The following is a 27,225-nucleotide window of genomic DNA, read 5'->3' as shown; positions in this document are numbered from 1 at the left end:
AGTTTCTAACCCCTCCCACGCCTTGTCCCAGATTGCCCTATTTCAAAACCCTCTCCCTATATGACGTCACACATTTTCAATAAGACAAAAAATAATTTTGATTTTAAGATCGACTTCATCAATTTTAATTTTCACATGTCACGAAACTTTTGACCCCCTGCCCCTTGTCACACACTGTCACATTTCGGTGATAGCTTACCCCGCCTTCAAAGTGTGATGTAATTAATTATGGACAGCCCCTAAATTATTAGTGAGCTTATCTTAATAAATTAAACAAATGATGATCTTGAATTTAAATTAAATATTATAAAAATTCGCATTTTAAAACAATTTCAAAATAAAATTTCTTAATACAAAATTACTAAAGGAGCGTAACTGGCATGTAAAATAACGCTGCAAAATATAAGCTTCACGGATCATTTTCCTTTGTATTTTAAGTAATTTCCCTTATATTCATTTCATTGTTATTATGCTCGTAAACAGTAATGTTACAAACATTACGCTCGTCTAAGTGTAAATTGAAAACATAAAGGTTAGCGACCAATAACTCTAGACTCCTTTATTATGAAAATAAGAAGATAAAAACCAGTTATAACTAGGAAGGAAGGGAATTACTATTCAAGAATAAACTAAATATGGGAGTCGAGCACGCTTTGGCACGTATTGGTCAAGCTCGCAATGTGTGAGTACCACACCCCTACAGAAAATTGAAATAATAGCATACTTCTGTATTTCGTACGGTGTGTGCGGCGCCGGAGGCCCATTTCTTTTTCCTCACCCTTCCCAGTCCATCCCTTCTTTCCCACCGTCAATCCTTTCCTTATCCCTTACTCCCTAATCTTTTAGGCAACGCATTCACAGAGGCATAACTCCTGCGAATGTTGATGGACTGTCGTGATCGCTTAACATGAGGCGATCCACTAGCTATGACATAAAAAAAAAGATATTTATTCATGTTTTAATTGTAGTCAATTGTTAATTTAATAGTGTTTCCTTTTAATTTGTCGAAGTAAATGTTTGTGCCGCGTAATCGTTATTTCGAGATGGCCAGACTCTTGAATAATAGTTACCTAGAGCCTTAGTAACTAAACATAGATATTTAGAACGTAGGCTTTTAAATTTTATTGAATCATACTAATTTCAACTCTTGCCAAAATAAATTATCTTGATTAATTGTTACATAGGATATAAATGCTTTGATCTTAATTTGTTTATTTTTATTGTTCCAATATCACAAGCTGCGTTATATAATTGCATATATAGAAATGCATGATTTATAATAAAAGAGATTTTTCAATTATAGGTTAATACTGTTCGTCAAAATTTGTATTAAACAGCTATTTCACTTTTGATATTTTACACATGACATTTTATATTAGTAAGTAACATTTTATTAAACGGATTAGGTTCAATCAAGTATTGAAAAATCGGCTCTTAAGGGCTTCATGTCTATATTCGATATACATATATGATTAATTCGAATCTTTACTACGTGGGTTTTCCGGAATGAAACATATCCCATATTCTTTCTCGGGTCTCAAATTTTATCCAATTTAATTAAATAGTTAAGGGTTGAAGAAGGAAAGGCAAACACAGTTACTTAGTTACTTTCCCTTTTATAATATTAAATTTGTGATATTCCGATCATAAATGAACAGCACATAAGAGAATATGGTCTAACAAAGAAAGGTTAATTTTATACAGATAGATATAGTTAGTATTTTCCTGTCTCTGAACCATACTGTGCTGAAATATTGCGTTTTACGCGTATTTATCTCTAGTACACACACATATTGCAGTTCTTGGATATAATATAGAAAACGGAAAAGTGTTAAGAGTATATTATCATAGAAAAAAGTCGAGGCATTGTTAAAAATTCACCCGTAAAATTTTTACTTATTGGATTTAATAAGTGTCTCCTACGCGTATGTCATAAAAGTTCTTACTTCTTCTTTTTCTCATATGAAAAGAAAATGTGATAAACTAGCTCTCCTCTGCGGCTTCGCCTGCCTCCTTATTGCTCTTACCTTTTAAACCTTCCCTAGACTATTCAGAATGCACCAAAACCATTAATGATTATAATAATCAAACTAGCCATTCTCGAGTTTTAGCGAGACTAACGAACAGCCATTGATTTTAATATTTAAAAATATATAGTAATGGTTTTAATCGTGTTAGTAAATTACAAGATTCGTTTATATAAATCGCAAACGCCCTTATTGACTCAAACATCAGACTGAAATCATTAAAGATAATCGCATGAAATCGAAAGTAGATCATTTTATGAAATAAGCCTCCAATCAGGTGGGATTTGTCGGAATCGATTATGAGTGAGGTAAATAGACTCTACGATACTGTATGAGAAATTTATAACACAATTCTTCACGAATCAATCAAAGATTCTTTTAGTTATTAAACTATGATCAGCTTAAAAAAGACGTATGTTTTAGAAAATCTAATGTTATCAAAAATAAACAATAAAAAATACACTAGCTATTTCTGGCCTAAATGTTCAAGGAATGTTAATAATAAAGACTTTTTACAACTAAGTAAAAAATTCACTAAACGAACCGCTTTTATATCCTAATAATGTAAGTATGTTATACTTACATTAATTAACTAACCTTACAAAAATATATACACAAATATTTTTTCATTGCTGATATACCGCGATAAGATTACCATTGTAAGACATTTCAAGTAATAGTATACTTCGGGGTCATATTCCGTGATTGTTCCACCCTCGTTCCATTTTATTTCACTGATTACACGCCCGCCAACAGTTAAGCTTCGCTCGTATTAAGGCTAAGTACTTGGTTTTACTACACAAATTATATCAAAGTCCTTAAAGGGATTCAATAGGAAGTTACGCATACATTTCCATATGTATAAATCTATATTAATTATAGATAGCTGAAGAGTTTGTTTGAATTCGCTGATCTCCAAACTCAATCGATAGTAGGCAATATGAGTCTCCAATATAAAATAGAGTGTAATGAGAAATTTTAACTATTCTATTTTGTTCTACGATATTAAATAGGTACGCAAATTCTGGTGTAATATATGTTCATTAATCAACATAGTATTCATTTATTTAGTAATCTTTTATTATTTTATATTTGATTAAATTAAATATATAATATTATAGTTGCTAGTACTAATATAATGTTTAGAAATAGGATATAATGATTTTGATTGGAATTCCTTATGTTTTGTCATACAAACGGTGCTAATATAAGCAAGTTATGCAAAAATATCATCTATGATATAAAAGTCAACTTCAATAAACACTAAGCAGACATATTCCTCAAAAAGCGAAAATAAAAGTTATGGTGATAAGCATCATACTCCTGCGGAAAGCAACCGCAGAACTTTCAAAAGTTTGGCTTGAAAATACATCACAGAAAGTTAGGGGTATACTTCACCCGGCTTCCCAAATATTGCTCTAGCGTTGGTTTTGCGTGCTCACTTCTATTGACCAATAAATATGCCATAATCGTGAATGAGGTATTCGTATGCTAGATTCAAATCTTTGAGTAAAATGTCTTGAGCAATCTTTTTAGTTGTACAAACAACCTAATTCTGTAACTGATAAAGTAATTTAGCATTTAACTTGTAAAATTAAACAACTAAAATGTATCACAAATCTTCAATTCAAATTAAAACAAGTATTAATACTACTATTTGAAATAAATATAATATTATTTACATATATTTGCAAACACAAATGTGTAGAATGTACCTACTGTCATAAGCACTTCTAAAATCTGGGTCACTTGAAACGAGTGTAATCATCTCCATTTGGCGCTTAAAATGAAATGTCACATCTGCTGCTAAACCAATAGCTAGTCATTGCAAGGATCGTAGAATTCGTATGAGCAGTACGTGACATAGCAAAGTTTGCTCCATGATCATACCATTCGTACTATCCCGTAGATTTATTCATATGATATGGTAAATTTTCTTGCCGCAAAAACGAATTATTTAGATTGAAAACTAAACTCAACATCGTAGCTAATTAAGAATTGATGAAATCATTATTTTATCATTATTTAGAGCCATTGTATCAATAAGTCGGGAGCTCCAGTATCGAAAATTAAATCAACTTGAAATTTTCATATCTTCGCTAAGACATCACTACTATTAACTCGAAATAACTATTATATAACTCCAATCGGCGAAGGAAATCTTCCTAATCCTAATGTAACTGACGTCTCGTATTATATATATATCGACCAAACGGTTGAGAAAACATCTACCAACACACACTTAGGCATGGGCAGTGTTATATAGCGTTCCTGTACGTGTAATTGACACGTCACAACACGAATTTCGTGTCTCTCTAACAAAAATGCTCACAACGCGTTGTGGCAATGAAGAAATAACTTTTTATATGACCACAGCGCTCAAAGAGCGTTTTCAGTCTTTGAGTACACCTTATAGTATGCCTGTCAAATGCCTATCAAACTTGCACGAGGATATTTATCTAATGACATGTTTGTTTGATAACATTTTGCAACCACAAAATTTGAGCTTACATAACGTCAACTGAGCGAATTATCGAGTGCTGAGTTAAAACAAATGAGAATTGCAGCAACCAGATACCGGGACTTGCATTATGGGCGCGATAAGTACGGTTGTGGTAGTTTTACACGACGCTCTACAGCGGGAATAATTGAATCGCTTTGTTGCCAATTTACTTCTAATAAGACAGCAACAATACAACATTAACGAATGCTTTGATAAATCGTTTAGCGCTTCAGAAGTTTGCGGCCATTTCTATAATTGCTCTCGGAGAATGCCCTTGTGAGCCTTTTGTATCTGCAATAATAATTTGATATCCGATGATCTTGAAAAAAATCGTCATTACCCGGATCCATGTCCGCGACAATAGATTTTTAACGATCCGCCACACGAAGTAGTGTAAAATGAATATTCTATTTTATCACATCATATAATTTATTACATATTATGTAGCATTTTATTCTGTCAATTGAAATTTAAAATTTATAAAAGATCGGCAAATAAGTGACGGTAACGAATACAATAATAAAGCATATTGTTTCTTGCAATCGATTATAATTTAAGATAAACATGCAAAGATTCAATAAGGATATTGTCAGATATCGCACATGTGTAACCCATTCCCTAGTAATTCCCGTAGATGCGACTATTGCACGCTTTGCTTCCATACCGGACTGTTTTCAGCTCTGCAATTCACATCCGCGTCATTGAATAAGTAGCATTAAAGAGTTATTGTATAATAAAATTTAAGGTACATTTACCACGTGAATTTACGGAGGAAATTCTTTCTTTCTTTTACCTGAATAACCAACAAACATATATGAAGTAATCGACCATTCTAGCGAACACAGAATTTCATTAAAGTTTCCACATACTTTTCGTGTCAGGGGTCAATCGATCGAGATCGAATCGAGTGTCGATATCAAGAATACAACTTCAATTACTGAGGTACTTTGAAATATCTTTTTGACCTAAATTTGATCACGATAAATTGAATCAACGTACAATTGAATGAATTCTATACTTATATACTATAGTGATAATAACATAAATGCGAGTTTCTTTGTTTGAACGCACCAATCTTAGAAACTACTGGACGGGTTTTAAAAATTCTATCAACGTTAGATATGCGATACTTGAGTGCTACAGGCTATATAATATAATGTACCACGGCAGACCGTAAGCTCACTCTAAATTCCCAGAAACCAATAGTGTTATTTTCTAACGCTTTATTATTATATAATTAACATGAAATACCTAATGTTATACTGTTTCTATTCGCATTGCAAATAATATCCGACCATTTACTATACGCTAATGAAAAACAGCTTCTGTGTTTAGATTTCATAATAGAATAAATACCTATCAAAATTAAATTACTTTTACGAGCAAAAATACAAACAACACCGGCCTTTAATTATCTATCAGAACTTCCGCAATAAATTTGTTTAATTATAAGTATTAACCCAATGTTTGTATGAAAAGGTTTTTAAACCCGAACGTGACAATTGCAAGTTCCACTGTAATTTTAATTAAAGCCTTGTATTGATAACTACTTCATTTTTGTACGGAATAAAAAGTTTATTGTTTCAATGTATAGCTCAGTAACATGCTTCGCTATATCTCTCTTATTGCAATATTTGCTCGTTGTTATAACATACTAGCTGCGCCCCGCGGTTTCACTTGCGTAAGTCCGTATCCCGTAGGAATATCGGGATAAAAAGTTGCCTATATGTTAATCCAGTTGTCCAGCTGTCTACGTACCAAATTTAATTGCAATCGGTTCAGTAGTTTTTGCGTGAAAGAGCAACAAACACACACACATCCTTACAAACTTTCGCATTTACAATATTAGTAGGATTAGTAGGACATGAACATTCTTTTATTTTTATTTATTTTTGTTTTTGTTGGCAAAGTAACTGGTGGATCGCCTGGTGGTAAGGGACCAACATCGCGCATGGACATTTGTGGAGGCCTTTTAAAGTAATTAATTTTTAAAATTAAATTTTTAGGCCAATTAAAGTTCAATTGATTGCAAAACTTTGTAGGCTAGAATTGGTAAGAGAAATAAAGGAAAAAAATCGGGAAGGGTAAAGAACATGTATGATAGAGTTCAGTTAAAATAAAATCTTTAGACAGTGATGCAATAGCAACAACAAAGCGTATTTATTTCTATGTGAGAAACATCATGTGTAATCTATGTTTAAAGAAATTCCAACAAATATGATAATGAGATCGGTCCACTGCTTGCGCAATAGAAAACGTAAAGGCTCATTGAATTTCAATCTCTTAAGACTTCTCTTGTGAATGCTCAATCTCAAAGTTATCCCGCCAATGGACCATCTTTATTCTAATAATAAATTCCATTTCACTTGAATCGAATTTCTTAGCATGAATAAACTTTTAGTCCTTATACATTTTCAGACTCACGTATAAACAGGTGGACGGTGATTTTAAAGAAACATTTTCCTAGAAGCTTTTTAATCCTACGTGTTGTTCGATGAGTTTTCTAACAGCGTACATTGAAAATGCAAGATATAATCGAGTTAGGACAATGGAAAACCTTACAATGTAATTTTTGGACTAGTCTATAAAACTTCACATCAGGTACTTTGTTCCAGTAACATCACCTTTTGAATACAAAAAATAAATGTGAATTGACGAAGAAGTAACAAAAAATTGAAATAAATGAATCATATAATAATAATTATTTTCTATTGTGAGCATTGGAAGGAATGAAGAAAGATTATTACTGTAAACTGCAATTTCTTGATACACTTTAGGTAACTCAATAGTGAAGTAGACAATAGGATACAACTTTGCAATAATAGCATAGTATATAGATTATAAATAATTTCTAATAAAGACCGTATTTACTACCTTAATTTGTACTTAATTTGTCAGCATAGAATTAATAGAATATAATACAAAAGAGATTTATATTTATTATTAGTTCTACAACATTTTTAAATCTATAACACCAAGAAGAAAATATTCGTTATAAAAAATACGCACTAGTAATTTCAAGTGAATATTTAAAGAATGCTTAACGTTTAAACACCTCTTGATTAATAAAAAATAATGTTAACACGTGTGAAATTAAAAACAGCACTTAAAAAATATTATCTCAACTTCACATAAACTCGGCTATTTATGATTTTCATAAATGTATGTTTATTCCCGCTCGTTCATAAAGTTAGCAGGCTGATTTATAGTTCTGAAGCGGAAGGTTAATTAAATAAAACATCTGCTTACTTCGCGAACATGTGTTTTATTTCAGTACATAATTAGGAAACTGTTTGAGCGAAATTTAATGTGTGTATCTTTGCGTAGTGTATGAATTTCCACTTTGCTATACAGTAAATTACTTTACATTAAAATCAAGAGGAAATTAACATTGCTCGACAGATTCATTGGAATCAATAATTATGTATCCAAGCCGATGTTTGCATGAATATTACACATATGCATATAATTTAATTTTGCTACAGTAATCCCAATAAGAATGCAAAACATTCTGCAAAATAATGTATTTCATATTATATACGATTTCATATAATGGAATGCATTGGGTGAATCATATGTTTGATCGAAAAAGCGTCTTAATTCGTGGAAAAGTTCATATGTTCCTCTGAATATATAATCTCAATTTAATTTATAAGACTGCCCTAAAAAAATTTGACCGCTTTAGTTTTTCATCGACATCTAAAAATAAGCTAGAACAATTCCTGTACGAGCGTTTCGTATTGATGTTGATTGCTTTCATAATTGTGAGATTGAGGTTAATCATTACAAACCGAGGAAAAAAGACTACGATGTATAGAGCCAGTATCAAGCCCTGTTATTGTTGAACTACAATTGTAGGGTGAAGCCATACAAACAACTTTATTTAAGTATGCAGTAAGGCCAGGCAAACTTTAGTAATATGTGCGTTAGAACCTTATAAATTACCTTGTGATTTTCATATTTCTTCTATTACGGGGCGAATTATTAAAGTTGTTTAATTAAGGAACTTTCTGATGTTTATAATGTCGGAGTTATTAAGGGAACGAGTTTTTACTGAGCATTATTTTTTATTATATAGTGTATGTGCTCACGGTTACAGCAAGTTTGATTGTCTTGTGGGATCTGTAGGTACTTGATGGGATCCAATAATGGGTGTCTTCCATTTTAATTGGCACAAGAATACAAAAAAAAATTAGTTTCAGTCATAAATAATTACCATCATTCGCTCTAAAGAACACCAAATACAAATAGATGATAAATTTTATTCAGAAAACTCTCAAGTTCGGGTAAAATTATTGAATAATAATGAGATGGCTACTTATTATTTATCAAAACTGTTGTCTATTTATATAATATAACTTACTAAACATTGAAATGATGCATAGAACTCAAGAACCAACAAGATCCTAAATAAAAGTCATCTAATTATAACCATTTATTTAAAGGGTAAGTAACAAAGAATTCAGGTCGAGCAAATTAGCAAAAGATAAAAGATCCCGGATTTATCGCCAACTTTGTCTTTCGAGGAATAAGATCGGAATTTTATTTTTGAGGGTAATAAAAAAGCAGCTCCTACATACGCTGGGCAATGCCGACTAGGCAAGATAAATGAACATTTAGATCCGATAACGGGATTAGCTGTTAAAAGGAACTTGGAGAGGTGGCTCATTTCGCTCTAAATCCCTTATTCACGATTTTACGTTTAATCTTCGTGAACTATGTATAAGAGTTTTTCTGAATAAATTTGTTTGTAAGATCTGTCCTATTCAAACGGATACCGGATATGCACATAGCAAATTTAATGCTAATAACTTGAAAATTTTGGGGTCAAATGTTTACCGACAAATATTTTCATATGTTATTATGCTATGACAACCAAAATAATAGGTAGAGAGAAGGTCGGTTTCTGTTTAAAATAGTTTTTGTGGAACCTTCGTGATATATGCAGGCTATTCTAAACATCGCCGGAGGAGTTTTATTAAGTGAACTTCCCGCCAAGTTACAAAAACAAGCTTGATTTACATTGTGACGATGGAATGACCAAAAGTAAATACTTTTTGTTCAAAATGCAAAAGACCTGCGTATCCTGAACTTGTACAAAATGTATCTTTTTTTAACTAATTTAACTTATATATTAATGAATCTCTGAAAAAGTGTTATTTTAATGTGTTTCTGTTATCAAAAGTTGTATTTTTCACTGAATGAAAGATTGTATTCATTTTATTATCATTTGGTGACGTGACCTGTTGCTATGCATGTCCGTTTAAATCATGTTTCCAGCATAGGGTTACCTATGCCTCGAGGTAAGAGAATTTACGCGATACATATTTGAACCTACAAATTTGGTCCAAAGCTTTCAATTCCCAGATCCGAAAGTTTCGCTGGAATAACTGCGTCATATACCATGAATCCCAGAGGTCAGAAGTATTTTGCGGTCTGCAACATTATAAATTGCAAACTATTTCACTTCTTTGAAAATTTCCTTTCCTTTCCTTGAAAACTCGAGGTAACTATGAAATGATATTATATCTATGTATAATATTATATTATTATAATAAGACCTTCATGTATTCAAGTTGTTAGTACTTTTGATTCTATGTCAAGACCGACCTATTAGATACTGAAACATGTTTTTGCATTTGCTTCAAACTCCAGGAATTCTATATGACTAACGGCGGATATGGCTTAATAATACAATATGTGATTATGCACACATATAACCAACTCCCCACAATTAATTCGAATCTTTAGCAGATCCTTAATAAAAATAAAAAAAATGATTTTATTATTCTAATTCAATAGCAAAGTTCCCGACAAACGTTGTAAACTTTGTCCTTTGTAATAAAAAGCGACTTGAATCATCTGAAACGTGACTCAGTCACCACGAAAATGGCGCCTGAAATGAATTTTATTCGATTTTTAACCTTCAATACAGCTAAATGAGCACGAAAAACGCTCGAATTTAACGATAATTATCGTAAAGTTCTTAAAAGCTGTTACTCTTGTTCGAATCGATTACGGTAATTGGCCCAGTAACTTAATAACTACACGCAACTGACTATTATTTAGAAAGATTTATCAACCAACCTTTTAATGGACTATACTTCTTGTTGAATTAATTAATCAATAAACCGATACAATTTAAAACGTAAACTCCATTTGAAATTTTGGTTAATTTTTTTATTCGTACAGCACATATTTTACATGTTTCAGAACCATAAAAAGTCGAAAACAAACATGAACGCGATTCTATTTACATTTACATAAATATATAGACTGGATATCTATCTTCACTCTTGTAAAATATATTCTACTATGTTCCATTGAGCACATTATACTATAACATCTTTGAATAAATAATTATAATAAATGGAACCCAATTAATGGCTCAACAAAACAGGAAGTTAGAAGACCCGTGTTCCCCAGTGGGGGACCGATATAGGTCAATTGATAATCGAGAACGGATGGTGTACATGGGTATAGTATGCACATATATCTGAGCCCCAATGATGCACGAAAATATAAAGCCTTTTTAATTCCCTTTCCTTTATTCCCGTCTACAATTCTGTCTCTATCCCATACCCTTTAAAGTCGGCAATCCATTTGCAAATGGCTTACGTCCTTCATGGGCATTGATTAGCACTTACCATCAGGTGACCCATTGCCGGTTATGACATATAATTATGTTTATTGTATTATAGAATGAATGAGTTCATAATATTGTTAAATGCTAACTGCTTTATCTCAACTGTATTGTTTTTGGATACACTCACCGAACGCAACACAGCAATATGCTATTTCACGTCGGTCTTCTGTGAGGGTGTTGTACTTTCCTTGTGCGAGCTGGCCCAATTCGTGACGAAGCGTGCTCCACTACCGCATACATAGACATATTTTTATTAAAAATACAAAGCATCTATAATAATATAATGCACAATGTAATGAATGTATCACATCACAGATGTATTTATCAAGCAAAGGCAATTAAACAAGAGAGAATCTCATTATTTGAATGTAATCTGTTTCAACAAACATATATAAATATATATACTTACTATATTATATATATAAATATATTTACTATATATTTATTAATATATAATACTATAAAGTGCTATCTTTATTTAAATAAATTGCAGTATTAATTGCCGTATTGTAGTGGTATTACAATATTTAGAATTAAAAATAAAACATTTCTGCAAAAATACCGTATATTTGTTTCTTATACTAGTAATAAATATTATGCTAGAATTGAAATAGTACTAATGAATATAAATTTGGCATAAGCTAAAAATGTTTTTCCTACAAAAAGCTCTAGCATTATCAATCAGTAGTATTATATCGGATTAGTATTATATATCATAATTATTGCCAACTTGGGTTTTATACAAAATTAAGGCAGGAAATAAAAATAAACAGAGACTTCATCTTTCTATACCGTTAAATCGTCGTATAAGTACCAAATGAATGTGTAATTGCTCTACCTGAAATTTGGAGAAGAAAATATATTCCTCATTTATATAGTAGACATTCCTCATAGTAGACATACTATAAAAAAAAAACTTCGCACAATTATCGATCTATCATTAAAAACATACCCGACATAAGAATATAAAATATTGTGATTTTTTAATCTGGCTTTATGTCTAAAAACCTGTGAATTCTATTAAAATAAGGCTAAGAGATTATGAAAAGACATATTTTTTTCTTCGTTTGAGCATCAGGATTGAATTTTTATATTATATTGCGTAATATAAAAACCTATCATTAGTGTGCTTTTCATTTTCATAGTTAATATTTAATATTTCATGAGAGAAAAAAAAATGTATTATTATTTTCTACTACAGCTTCCTATCGGATAATTTCCATGCTAATAACCGACAAAACAACTGAATTATGAGGAAAACCGTTAAAGCTGACTATTTGCTCCGAGTTATGACAATCTACAAACCGCATATCTACTAAATGTCCGTCCACAAGGGAGCAATATTCACAATTTTCGTAAAAATTATGAGCACAGCGAACTGTAAATGTTAAGGACTATATCTATCCAGAGACAAATAAAGACAATTGGTAGCTAGGCGTGTTACAATCTTACAGAATATATCTTGAAGCTTGCCCTGCAATAAGCGAGCTCGAATTTCAGTCTCTCGCTTTTATGAGGGTCGTAATAACTTTTTAACTGTTTTCATGTTCGGGCTTGTAAGTTTTGCTACGCGAGCGATTACTTATGTTTTGATCTATGTCCTTGATTTCGAGGGAAGTTAAAAATAACCGTATGCGAAAAGTTTTAGAGCGACCGATGCGGATATATATAAAATAAGATCTAAGCCGAATGTGTAAAAACTAAAGCGTACAGATATGCAAATATGAGTAGCGAAAATGTAAAATAGACATTTTTCTAATAAAACAATCGATTGCAATGAGCCCAAAAGAATGGAATCTGTAATAAAGGATGACCTTTATGACGGTTACGAAACCGTTTCTTCACTGAAAAGCAAAACTTGAAACTAATATGAAATCCTTAGACAATAAGCAGAGAATAAATATTTACACAAAGATTCTGCTAACACAATCTGTAACTATATCAAATATCCCCTGGGATACATCGTCGTTAATTGCTCTCGGAAAGCAAAAGAAAGGGCAGCTTAATTGAAATCTTTTGTAGGTTTGGCGTGATTTGCAAAAGGATATTTTTACATAAAAAATGTCAACCCCGGCTTTATGTGTGATCACAGAATTGCTTTTATTTTAAAAAATATCTTTAATCAAATGAATTTACGTTGTAATTTTTAGTATTAAGCTTCATTTGATCTATCCCTTTAAATAAATATAATGCTATAACATCAACATAAAGTTTTAATGTCAGCGTTAAAAATCAAAATTTAAAATTCGTCCTTAGAAGCGAGATAATCAAGACACAAAGACAATAATAATTGCACATATAACTCGTAACAATTCTACCATTTTTATAAATCTTATTTACAATATATCTTATTTATAAATACAATTTTATAATCTATGCATTAAAACCGTTTTAAAATCGTAAAATGTTACAAATTGTAGCACGCGTAAAAACACGGCGTAGCAAACGTTTGATGAATTCGCGGAAAGCATTTTATTTGGAAAGTTATTTCAGGAGCAGGTACATAAAACTCGTACCGAGTAATCCTTTCGAAATGTGAAACCCATTCAGGATAAACGACAGCTTAGTAAAATTTGAAAGGCGTTTCGTGTATGTTAGTGGGTGTGGGAACAAAATATTGTATTGGATAAAAAATAATGGTGCTGTAAATTTTTATACTGCATACTTAATTTTTATTTTGGTTAGTATGAAAACATTATATTTAAAGTAATTCAAATTTAAACGTTGGTGACGGCTTAGCATGCGAAATTATGGACCACCTTCTGAGTTGCCTGCTATAATATAAGGCAATTATTAGGCAGCCTTAAGGTTTGTGGTTATAATTTATTTTTCATTCTCCTAATTAAAAATTTTGAGACGTAGTTTAAACAAAACTTTTAATCACAAATAATACAATACTGTTCTTTTGTAATTTAACAATTAATATATGTATAGGACTGAGAGTATTTTTGATACTTTAATATATTTTTGACATTACATCGGAAACGTCTAAAATAATATAATTTAAATAGCCTAGTCTCAGTTACAACATGATATTGTCTTTTCTTCACGCCTAAACTGCTGAACCGGTTTGAGAGAAATGTGGTACAAAGATAGCTTGTGATCCGGGAAGGACATAGGACAATTTTCATCCTGAAAAAACGTCACGACTGAGGTGTGATAGATAGACAGGCAGAGTTACTTTCGCATTTATCACCTGAGATTACTAGACTACCAGCACAAAATAAATAAATTGGTTTGGTACTAGACTGATGACTTCATTTGTAACACCGTTACTCTTAAAAATTTAAAGGTGCAGCTGCTCGACTTTTAAAATTCACGCTGAAAAATAAGACACAAGAACTTTCATAATTCCTTGATGAAGAAACCGTAATTTGTAAGAATATGAAGTACATTTTACACTTAAAACTCCTTTTTTCAATAAGCTATGCATAGAATAGTTAATTTTCCGCGTGAGGTTTTATTTAAATTTTATTAAAAATGAGAAAAGTCCATGATATTTTTATTATATCGTTTAATAAAGTCATGTTTAGCAAAATTATTGTAATAATTACGTTCGACTGAAACACTAAAATTACATATTTTGTTTTTGATAAAATAGGAAAAATGCTATAAAATTACAGAGGCATAGGGCGATAGTGTGACAAGGTTTCCAAGGTTGTTTTAGGTTAGTGTTATTAAAAATCAAAAAGGAACTGGCCGTAGTTAATAACAAGAACTTGTACCGTGATGGTTATATTTCCAATTGTGATCATTATCTGCTAATCAATAATTGCAGTATGGGAAATTGATGAAGTTAAACGATCTATATAGATCCCCAATTTTTCCACTCTGCAATTAGTACTGCTTTAAGACGTTATGGAAACCCAGCATTTCATGATTATATCCATATTTCGTTGGTTTCTACAGCTCATATTATCCACGATACAAAGGTAGCTTCCAGAAATGTCGACAGGAATGACACGGTGGTCACTAACACAAGCGCAGCGTTACAATTTTGCGGGTTTTCATGAAAAATGTTCTGTATTTTCACGCTTCACTGAATCTCGTGCATTTTAAAATGCCGACGTTCGGGCACTTTTTACAATATTCGCTACTAAATGCTCTCGAGGTAAAATTATTTGAGCACATTAAACTTTTAAGAACATCACAAATCGTTTAAGGTTTCGTTTTATAACTTTCACTTGTACACCTGTTGATCTTCATTTTATGATTCTCAATTACAACATGCTCCTTTCGAAATTTTTAACAAAATGATATCATTTATACCCTGAACTATTGCTATGATATTTCATTCTTTTTTTAAAATGGCAGTTGATGGTTGTTATCTTTTCAAAATTATTTTAGTAACCTGTATGGTACACTAATTCGAATAAATAATTAAATGCTTCAATAATTTTAAGATGCCGTAAAACATATCTATTCATCCATAAAAATTGACAATTTCCATTCAATTTAAATAACATTGGTGGCTCATTTACATCATAAAACGGTCAGCTTAAATCAGCATTACATCAACAACAAAATACTAGGTTGGGACGACAACCGCAAAACACCGCCAATTTTAGTACATTATAGTATTTTCATTCCGACTCCTTGGTACAGTGATTAACGCGTGAGCGTAGAACCATGGGGTTCTGGGTACGATTACCGGTAGGGACGCACATATTATATTAAAATTTTAATTGTCGGAGCCGAAACACAGACAAGGGAAGTCCTAAACAATTGACAGCCGCAGAAGATTGGCGTGAAGAAGTAGCATACAACTGGGTTTGGTTCGGCGATCTGGGAGCCGGAGACCCATATCTTTTTCCTCACCCTTCCCAGTCCTTTCCTTAATCCCGTCGTCCATTCTTTCCTTATCCATTATCCCTTAAAATTGTGTTCACTATTTAAAAGCTATAGCAAAATTTAAAGTTTTCTTAAGTGAACGAAAATCTCATAACATTTATGTTACGATTTTTTATTTATTTATTTGAAGTTTAATTTAATCCATATTACAATCCGTTTATTAAATTCCCAAAGAAAGAGGAGCTAACCACGATGTTGATTGAAATAAATAATAACTAATTAATATTGATACAGTTTAACTTCAAAATACAACAATTTAACTTCATCAAAAGCGGATGTAAGAACCATATTATATTATGTACGTACAACTTCATCGCTTCACGCTGTCTAAACGAAAATACAATTTTGATAGTTTACTGCATAGTTCTAATGATCGGTTTTCAATTAATTCGACCTGAATTTCCATACTATAATCGACTACCGCTTCAAAACTGTGAATACATACGGGAGACTAAAGCAAACTTCTCTTGGCAGTTTAATATGCAATCATATATGAGCGACAATTGTTAACTTTGAAAACTTTACCTTTGAAATTCTTGAAGGGTGGCATAGGATAAAATATTGATTTCTCAGAATGAAACAAGAGTTGTATGAAGCACATTTGGCACATGTCATATATACTAATAATATACATTTGAAGAGTTCTGTTTGATTGAACGCGTTAATCTCAGGAACTGCTAGCCTGCTTTCAAAAATTATTTCACCGTTGGATTTGTACGTGATTCTTGGTCTATATGCTATATATGTACCAAGGATGAAGCAGGGGCAAATTACTTGTTTCTCACATTTTTTTAGGATGTTTATTTTGCTTTTTTGGATTTCACTTCATGAAAAGAGGCTTGATCTTGTCGACAAGTCAACATAAATTTTGGAGTTCGATATGTGAGGGGTAAATTTATTTCTCTACCATTCATGTTTTATAAAAAATAGATTTTGATGGTTTATATGGATAAGATTTAAACTACTCCAAATTTAACGCTTTCGAAGCCGCAGGCAAAAGCTAGTGTTAATTAGCTGTAAGTTTTCTTTAAGAGCATTTTCTAATATTTTTTCAAAACACATTCTTAACACAGCTCACATGTGATATGTCTATTCGCACACAACATTCTCAAGTAAATTAAAAGCATCGCAAATAAATTTCTCATGTAATCTTCTTTCTTTCACGGCAAAAGATAGCGACGAATTGACGTGGTTTATTAAGTGAAGACAAAAGGGATGGAGGATGGCATAGGACACTTTTTGTCTCTTTCCTAACCACCAACTTCTCTAAAATGAGGGGTGGAAGTTTGTATGCACCATTTCGCATTTTTCAACGTAGAGGTTGGTACGCAGACTATAAATTGTGATAACAACAAAAGAATCGTGATTTTTTTGTTTTGAGTTCTACCCCCTGCCTCTTAAAGAAATACCTGCTTATTACTTGTTTTTTTAATTCTCCCCCAACCCCTAGAATTGGAGATGGGACGTATGACTATCTACGAATGAACTAATTTAATTAAAACAAGTTAAGTTCTCTTATGTGATCTAAATCAAGAGAGGGGAACCGTATTATCCAGATTATAAAGGGAGCGAAGCCGCGTGCAAAAGGAAGTAATCCGTAAAGTAGAGAATTCTGATCTTAATAAAGAATTCATGAATAATTTATTGAAAAAAATCGTTTCGATTACCAATGAGGTACGATGAATTGAGGACACGTGCTAAAAATAAGCCTATTGTCAAAGTCTGTTTAATACCTTCATAAAATTTTGTTTTAGACTATTTTCCATATAGACGCTTTTAATAATTTTTTTTTTCTATTTACCTCTGGATACTTGAAACTTTTCAAAACATATTGAGTTCAAAGCACTCTTTTTAATTATACCTACTGCTTTATTGCATTGATGTCTGGTCAATAGACATTCAAAGGTACAAAAACTCCCGTCGTTCATGATATAATTAAAAATAAAATTTCAAAACCGCGTCATTCCGATACTTGACAAATGTCTCTAGATGAAAAGGATGTTCATGATTTTCACCGAAACAGTGAGTTTTACCGTTAAACTAATTCAGACCTTAATTGTATATAGAAATAGAAAAAAATGTGTTGACACCGTTTTTATAAATAATAGTTTGTTGTTTGGATCCTTTGAAACTTTTCTAAATTAGCTCTTATTATTAGGTCCTACTACTACTGCTGTTTTTATTGTTATCATAAGCCGATTTTAAGTTATAATGTGTTACTAACACAACTTTCCATAGGATATATAAATTTCATGTCTACTCTTCTCGCTTTTTTACGACAATAAATTAATATTATTACTATTTAGCGATAAGACCGCCATTTGTAATAATGTCACCTAGAATAAGTCTCAATCTGTAAATTTTCCAGAGCAATAAAGTATAATAAATAAATAAAATAAATATCACTACATTGTACAAAAGAAAGTCACTTTTCACCGTCTTTGTGATTGTATGCTTCGATCTTCAAAATTACGCAACAGTATTTAATGGCTTTTTATTAGATAGGGTGATTCGAGAGGAAGATATATACGTATTTATCATGTATCATTGCACTTGTGCGAAGCCGATGCGGTTCTCTAGTTAAACATAGATTAAATAATTCAAATTAATTGAATTCACTCTTTATTTCAATTAATCAATAAAATTTATATATTTATTTGAGGAAGGCTAACAGAGTTTAAAAATAATTGGTTAATTCATTATTCGAATTACGAAGACAAATGAATCTGCAAAACTTGGAAATAAAACAAACGATACTCAAATAAATAACTGTTAATATTGAAAGAATGAGAGAAAATGTTTATTTCACCTACAATTTCCAAACAAAGCATACATTAAAAACAGACGATAAAATAAAAATTCTTTCAATAAAACAACATAGGATACAAAATATATGTAAGAGAAAACATGTATGTGCATATAGGAACCCCTTTAGGTTGTAGCGCCGATTTTCAGTGGCTCCCTATGGCATTGGGAGTGCCAAAGAAACGCAACATTAAAAATAAATAAAATCTTTAATTTTTTTTACATTTTAGAAATATATACACATATTTACACTGTATATACGAGTATTATACTCATTAAATTAATATCGATTCCGTAAATAACATTGGTATTCACAACACATTTAGAATAACATTCACCAATATAATACATGCGATATTATTTGTAAAGCAATTAGACCGTTAAATGCCTACACGCGAATGTTGTTAAAATTATTCTGAATTTCGATAATATAGCATTTACATGCTCTAATAAGCAAACAATGTTTACAATTCATCTCGCTAAATCTGTATTCAATTATGCTAATACGATTACAGTTACGTCTGACATTGATAAATGTTCCTGGTGCATGCTCATTTTATGTTTCAGCAATTCTTCTTGGACCGTCTCGTTTGCTTATTTATCTGTTTTCCATTATAGCTTCTAATGCTTATATTACAATAGGTAGTACACATGACAACTAAATTAACCTCTGAATATTCAAGGCTCTATGAATGGCCCATGGAATAAATATTTGAAAATTTTGCCAATTTTCAAGACTAAAACACATAGAAACTCAAGAAGCGTTAAAAGAACTTGAAATAGAAATAACATTTTATCCGTTTTCTTGCACATGACGCGTACAATATTTTCTGTGCGATATAATTGAGTAAATATATATTTTTGTAAAAGCGACATTCGCCTACCTATACTTGATTCCGAATAAGATATCTACTGAAGTAATCCCATTTTTGACGTTGAACTTATCAGTGACCTCTGTATAAGCTGTACATTGGCATGTGTAATTTTCCATGTCATTGCCCTAAATATGAGAGGATATTTTTATCTTCGAAGAAAAATTTATACACTTTCTATTTCAGTTGAATGCCTATTGTATTTTCATCACAGGGATCATTTTTTTTCTTTTTTTATATCATCGTCGGCAATGGAGCTGGTTGGTCGCCTGATAGTAAGCGCTACCGTCGATAGCAGACCTAACACCTCCACAAAAGGATTGCCGACCTCGAATTGGAAATGATTGAGGAGAGGAATAAAGGAAAGGACAGGGAGGGGTAAGGAAAAGGATATAGGTCTTTACCTAAATTGAATAGGAGATAGAATATGTCTGTCTTACTACGTTTTTATAAATTATATCGGTTTAGACTACGAACAAGGCCTCCAAAACTAGAGCATAATGCGTAAGTACTAAAATTAACTATTTTATTGTTTATGACATCACTTGTTTAAAGTAGATATCAATTAATCTCTCTTAGCTGTGGCTTACTTTCATAGTCCATTTATTGCAATTTGCGGTTTCGTGGTTAATTTTGAGCCACTTATTGATTTGAGGTTTGTTGGAACTAATATGTTTTATAAACAATGAGTGATCATCATTGCTTTTAATATTATAATAAAATTATGTTAGTATCTACGTGGAAATGATATCAATTATTCGATGTAATGGCATATTGTTGTGGTGCTGTGAAATAAAATTTATTACGTCCTACCCGTCCCGACCATTTGGGTAGACTTTTATTATGTGTGAGCATTTAATTTTTTCCACATCCAAGCGGAAGCCACACTTCTTTTTATTTTAGTCTTGCTATAGTTGGTGCTACATAAGAAATGTTTATTTGTTATTTTTTATTCTATTGCCTTTAAATGTTATGGTTATTTATCAATAGAAACGCGCGTTTTCTACATGGGAAAATTTAGCTACCAGTCATGGAATCTGAAACTGACCCTAAATCAAATCCGTTCGATTAAGATATCCGTAACATTAACTTCTTACCAGTTTGGATGGAACAAGTTTTATGACCCGGTGCTGACTCTCTGAAATCTCCCTTTACGTACCTATCACCTAAGACATTGTTCTGTTATAAGTTTTAGGTTTTTGTCATCTTTCAAAATACCCAACATGGTACTAGTTGCTATATTAATTTTCCAAGATAAAATCTTTTGCTTTTGGACAAGATTCCTTGAATTCTTTCCTTCAATGATTAGTCCTCTTTTTCGTAGGAATATTATATGGAAGGCTAAATTTTTTTCGGATACAAACAAATATTTCATTGTATCTATCAATAGGTATACAAACATTCAACTCATACCTTCCAATTGAACCAATACTAAACGGGTGGAGAGTTTTAAAAATGGAATTTGGCTACATACCTATTCTATGCAACGCTGACAAAGCAATTCGGTTCTATATATAAGCCATTTTATTACAAACATATTTGACAAACCCAATAGAGCTTGCATTTTATTTTAAAACCTTGCAATAAAAACAATTGTATAAAATACGTTTACAAACTATTCTGAAGGCCGTACCGTGGCGTCTTCAGTAGGTACTAATCTTTTGTAAGAAAGTGATGGCACTATATAGCTGTCTTTTTTCATACTGAAATAAGTATTTACACGTGACGGTAACCCTTCAGAATTGTTTGTAGAAACGATATTTTACTTGTTTCACTTTTTCTATTTTCATATTTAGAACCAATTTAAAAATAAAAAAGTAGATTTCTATGTCACATTGTTAACTACGTATTAAAGAATTGTAACAATAATACCAAATAGATACGAACAAAATAAGTCATAATAAAATTGTATTTGATTATATATATATATATATATATATATATATATATATATATATATATATATATATATATATATATATATATATATATATATATATATCAAATGAATAATGCAAGCCTCGCGTCTCTTTGAACGTTGATATCAGTAAACGTAACCTGGTTTATACATTTCTATGTCAATATTTTATCTGTAATAAAGAGACATGATCTGGCGTCACGAATAAACCCAAAAACTGCTCTATCGATTAAGAAATAAACTCTTAAACTCTTAAACAGATTTTAAACGTGATTTACTCATATTCATAGCCCCCTCGTGACCTCACGCGCTATTAAATATTCGAAATGTATATTCCATAAATAATATTATCAACAAATCGCGTTTAACATTCGTTTTGTTTTCTAGTAGTTTCCTCTTTTCAATTGAAATGAAATCCTCGCCTAAAATCTAACACAAGAAGATACTGCTGTATCGGTTAAAAATTCCTTTTTGCTTTTAATCTCGGATCACGGGTTTCAAGCAACAAGTCAGTAATACATAAAGCAATTCCACTTTGAGTAAAAATGCAACATTTGTAATGTCTATGAAATCTGATATAAAACGGAATGGGAATCATCCTCATCAGCCCTTATATGTTCCCACTGCTGGGACACAGGCCTCAGGCCATAATCCACCACGCTGGCCAGGTGCGGGTTGGCAGATGTCACATGTCGTCGAACTTTGATTCTCGGACATGCCGGTTTCCTCACGATGTTTTCCTTCACCGTTTTAAACAGTGGTGATGTTATCTACATGCGCAGATAAATTGAAAAATCAATTTATTTCCCGCACGCTCGCCCGGTCTCGAACCCCGACTTATCGATTTTGAAGTCCGAGGTTCTCACCACTGAGCCACCACTACTTCTTTACTTTGGAATGGGAATCGTTACGATGATATTCTTGCTCCCATGACAGTGTATTTCCATGTCAAAATGGGAATTGTGATAAATAACCATTTTCTTGTTTATCGTGCTCACACATCGCACGTGATCTGAATTTTAATCCCGTCACTCGTTCAAAGCGAATCCACAGATCCAGATTAAGTAGGGCTAAAAGCAAACCCACATTTGTAATCCAAATAACAACACTCGAATATATCGCACGAAAAACATTAAACTTTCACTTATTTGTATTGAATCATTATGTAAAATTTTCGATGTATATGCTGAGTGGTGTTGGTATCGATTAAATTTATATATAAAAATAATGGTAGTAATATTTTGTATATTAATGTGATACAGACAAGGATTGTACAAATACTGTAGGGATACGTAGCGTAATGGTGTACAATGCTTAGCTGGCTAGCTTCCTGACACAATCAATCTGAATTATACAAGGAATCTCATAAAGGAATCGAACTGAAAATGTTCCTAATACAAAATATATCCTGCTAATATTTTAAACGCGAAAGTTTAATGTATGGATGTTAGTCTCTCTTTCACGCAAAAACCTAGATTAAAACATGGTCTACATTTTGGCCGGGTACCACGCGAGTGAAGCCGCAGGTGGTATACCAAAACCAATATAAGGTGTAACTAGAATATAAAGAAAAAAGCTTAAAATAACGCGTCCTTTCTAAAAATTTCGGTTTAAAACTTGGTTTGCAACGAAAATTGCGATCTATTGCATAAGCTGGATTCCACCGGAACACAATATACTTACAAAATAGAATAATCACATTACTGGATAACTGTCTATTTGTTCTCGTGACATTAATTAGGTTAATGGAAGTGATTGGGTAAATTACTTAAGTCGTATATTTTGTTAACTGCGGCATGGTCGTATAACTAACTATCGCAGTAAAGAAATCTAACAGAACGGACAGCCACTGATGGACTATGTTTTATTAGCAGTTATCAGTAATGTTTATCTACAAAAAAGGAAAACAGTTCCTTGTGCTTTTTGATAAGGAACATAATATAGAGTTGATATAAATTAAATTGACAATTTTAACCAATTCATCCACTCTATAGACATAATAAAGGTTTTTTTATTCAGTTAAATTATGACAGGAACTGCTGGTCCAATTAGAAAATTATTTCAGTGTTAGATAGTTCATTAATGGAAGATTACTATTGGCTATATAACATCTTGTATGACGTGGGTGAAAGCGCGGAGCACAGCTAGTTTTTACATACATAGACAGTCTGAGGTATTCAATTATTTAGTTTCATTTTGAAGCTGTTTTCCAGATACCATTATTTATCAAATGTTTTAATGATTTTTTCCTTGTCATAACCGACTCGATCGAGTAAAATAAACCATTCAAATATAGAATTATCAACATAATATTAGAGTAGCAACAGATGAATTAATGTCTACCATCTTTTAAATATCTTAACATTTTTTTATGTACTTCTATGAACTGAGGGAGGTCCAAGTCGTTTTATGTTTATGACCAAACTTCGCCTTTATTACTGTTTTCGCTTAAGGCTTAGCGAACAAGTAGTTATAAAATATTTATACTAAGCCTTCTATATACTCGGCTAAGAGCTATAGATGAGAAGATGAAAAATGAGAGCTTTTTAAATATTTCTTGCAAGGTTTAATGCCTAATTATTTATTAGGCATTCTCATTTATGCTTTCACACCTTAACTGCGTAATAGATTGTAATATAGAATACATTAAGATCCGTGTGTAGATTGCTTAAAGATAGATTCGTATGTAAGTACTTACAGATTTTCTGAGGATATATAATGCTTCCTCAGAAATATATATAAATCAGAATGCACAATATGCAAGCTAAAGGCTTACTTTTTGAGAAAGAAATTGAGTTAGGCTAGTTATGTAGGAATTATTGTTATAAAAAATATGTGATCATAATTGAACGACATTGATTTAGAAAATTCTTTTAAAAATGGAATGAAAGCAAAATTGCCTTCGACAATAAATCGCATATTCTATTTCCGTAGCAGCTAGCTACGAAACTTTCACAAATCCTAGATAACATACATACTTTTGGTCTAAAATAAATAGTTTGAAATGATTAGGATTCAATGTATTACTTCATTTTAAAGTTGGTATTTTACCAACCTTTTCCTATCTGAATAGCAACTTTACTGAATTGTTATCCAATTCTCTTTTTTGTTTTTTAATCTGTAAAGCAAATAAAAACGCCTTGATTTATTTTTTTGATACTCAACTGAAAAAAGAAATATTGAAGCGTAAAAATTCTGAAATTCAATACTAAAATGCTCCTTCAAATATGGCTGTTGCTTGAACCTGGAGTATTAATTGACCCAGAATTGGTTTCCAGAGTGCTCTTAGACGATTTAAATGCTATATGGCCGTTTCCTCTATATACACAATCAAAACAGTTTCAAAAATCTGTAAGAAATGCTTTATAAAAAATTGTCTATAAATTAACTATCTAATATTACTATAAAGTGCTTTAGGATTTTCATAATTCTGTATTTCATAAATATATTTGCAGGTTATAAGCTAGATATTATTATAAAATGCTAAGTATGGGGGGTACTTAATTTAGAACGGTATAATTAATATTAGTCGTGAATTAAAATAAGCATCATTTATCAAAGAATCAAAATTTAAAACCCAAAGTGCTTATTATCATCAAATGCAAATCATCAAATGCATAATGCAAAATGAGTTCAAATTTCGCGCAAGTATTTTTTGAACTTCTTTCTTATAGCTATTGTTACGTTACCACATCAATTAATTAAAGCACAAATTTTACTAAAATTTAAATCCACTTTATTAAACGTAAACTCACCAAAATTTCGCTATCCATTGTAACTAACTTATTTAATACTTTGAAACTTCCAACTATTGTATTGTCAACTTGCACGATTATAAATTTATAATCACTATACACAAACTGTAATTTACGAAAAACATTATACAGTTCTATGAACATGAGGTTGGTACATTTTCTTAGTTCAATACATTTTATCGAATTAATATTCACATAAACGATACGAGATATTTACGTAAATGTGCGGAGTTTTAGAGGTCATGCCTGATCAAGTCCGCCGGGTACCGAGAATCCGTACACACTGGTTTGAAGGAGATGAGAATTTACAACGCATGCGCTACAAATCAGGGCCCTTAAAAGATAAGATTTTTCTCCGTAAGCAAATAAGTTTTCGACCGGTTGAATTTTTATTTCGATACGTTCGAACGTATTTTTTAATACTATATTCTTAAATGGAGCATCGAATTCATCAATATTAACCTTGTTTATGAAATATAATTCTGTTTGTTAGATTTATATTCGCGATAATATTGAGGTTGATAAGGCACTACTGATTTTATGGAGATAGGGTTTAATAGCTTGAAATATTCACCGTAATTAAAATATATGTTTTTACGTTGCATGTTGTTTAAATTGATCCAATCCCATTGCAATTAAGGATGCTTATGTTTTTCTTACTATTATATATTGACATGGATAAAGGTCCGAATTTGAAATGACAATCAATTTCTTCTTATGACTTTAAACTTACGGATTATAAAGTTGAATGCTCCACATGGCAATAATACACAAAAACCCACAAAGGTGAAGAGTAAAACAGGGTAATATGTAAATAAAATACCTATTTATTTACTTTAAAGCTCAAAGGGTTGAAATAAAACGGCAACATCAAATATTCTGAATCGCATTTGCTTCAGAGCAAGCCCAGTACGCCGCGGCGTGACTAGAATGAAGACTAATTGTCTGTCAAACGAATTTGGTCAGAATTCGAAGCAAGCTGACCGAAAATCCCTATCATTGACGACATCAACAATATATCAATTATTTTATTTCCAGTTTTATGCATACAAATAAACTGAAGAGCATTTTGTTTTTCATAAAAAATGTGTATTTACTATATATATTTTTAGTACAGTGTTCTGTTATAATATTTAATAAAAGTAAAAACATAGGCTTAATAATAGATAGTGGCTGTTAGAATAACATTAGTCTGTTTTAATTTGTACTCTTTTATGAGAAGCTACTAAATAAATAGAAGATAAAATTTATTTGCTTATATGGTCAACGTTTACCTCGACAAAATACATACTTGTCAACGATGACAGAATAGAAAAATAAGATTAAGCAGAAGAACACTTATCCTTCCGTTCTTTCCGAAAATAATGAATAAGATATACAAAAAACCCGTATCAAGGCAGAATAGAATTTTATAAATCTATAAGTTACAAACACTGTCGATGGAAAATATTATTTACTTAATGAAACTGCATAAATAGACCGTATCTTCAAAAGCTAATACCTCTTAGTTGGAATGTCATTATCACTATAGCGTCACTGAGTACCAGATGCTCAAGCTAATATTTTTAAAATTTCCCACGTTATTTTTATAGTGTTAAAAAGTAATACCCAAGCTTAGCTTACGGAGTAGGTTGAGAGCAATTTCGCTTTATTCATTAAGCAGTTCCTTGAGTAGTAAATGAAATACAAGGATTTATTACACAAGAAGTAAAATCAGTAGGGACTCAGTCGTTGGGACATCGAGCTTCAATAAAAAATGGGTTAGAGACTAGATAATCATGCTAGAAACGAATTGCTCTTTCAGCTTAATTACACATTATCCACATCAGCATGATTGAAGTGATGGCA

The 27,225-nt window shown here is 31.6% G+C and overlaps 1 protein-coding gene across 1 annotated transcript in view; it reads right to left on the bottom strand.

Annotated features, from left to right (window-relative positions):
• The window catches only part of LOC119833995 (alkaline phosphatase-like), a 73,212-nt gene extending 47,564 nt beyond the window's left edge, over positions 1–25,648 (bottom strand). Inside the window, exon 1 of the mRNA XM_038358264.1 lies at positions 25,378–25,648. The gene's annotated coding sequence lies outside the window, so the exon portion shown is untranslated. The remainder of the gene's footprint in view (positions 1–25,377) is intronic.
• Positions 25,649–27,225: the final 1,577 nt, after the last annotated feature.

Source organism: Zerene cesonia, chromosome 18, assembly GCF_012273895.1.
Source record: "Zerene cesonia ecotype Mississippi chromosome 18, Zerene_cesonia_1.1, whole genome shotgun sequence".
Taxonomy (NCBI): Eukaryota; Metazoa; Arthropoda; class Insecta; order Lepidoptera; family Pieridae; genus Zerene; species Zerene cesonia.
The sequence above is the reverse complement of the archived record's forward strand: the minus strand, read 5'-3'. Positions and strand labels throughout refer to the sequence as shown.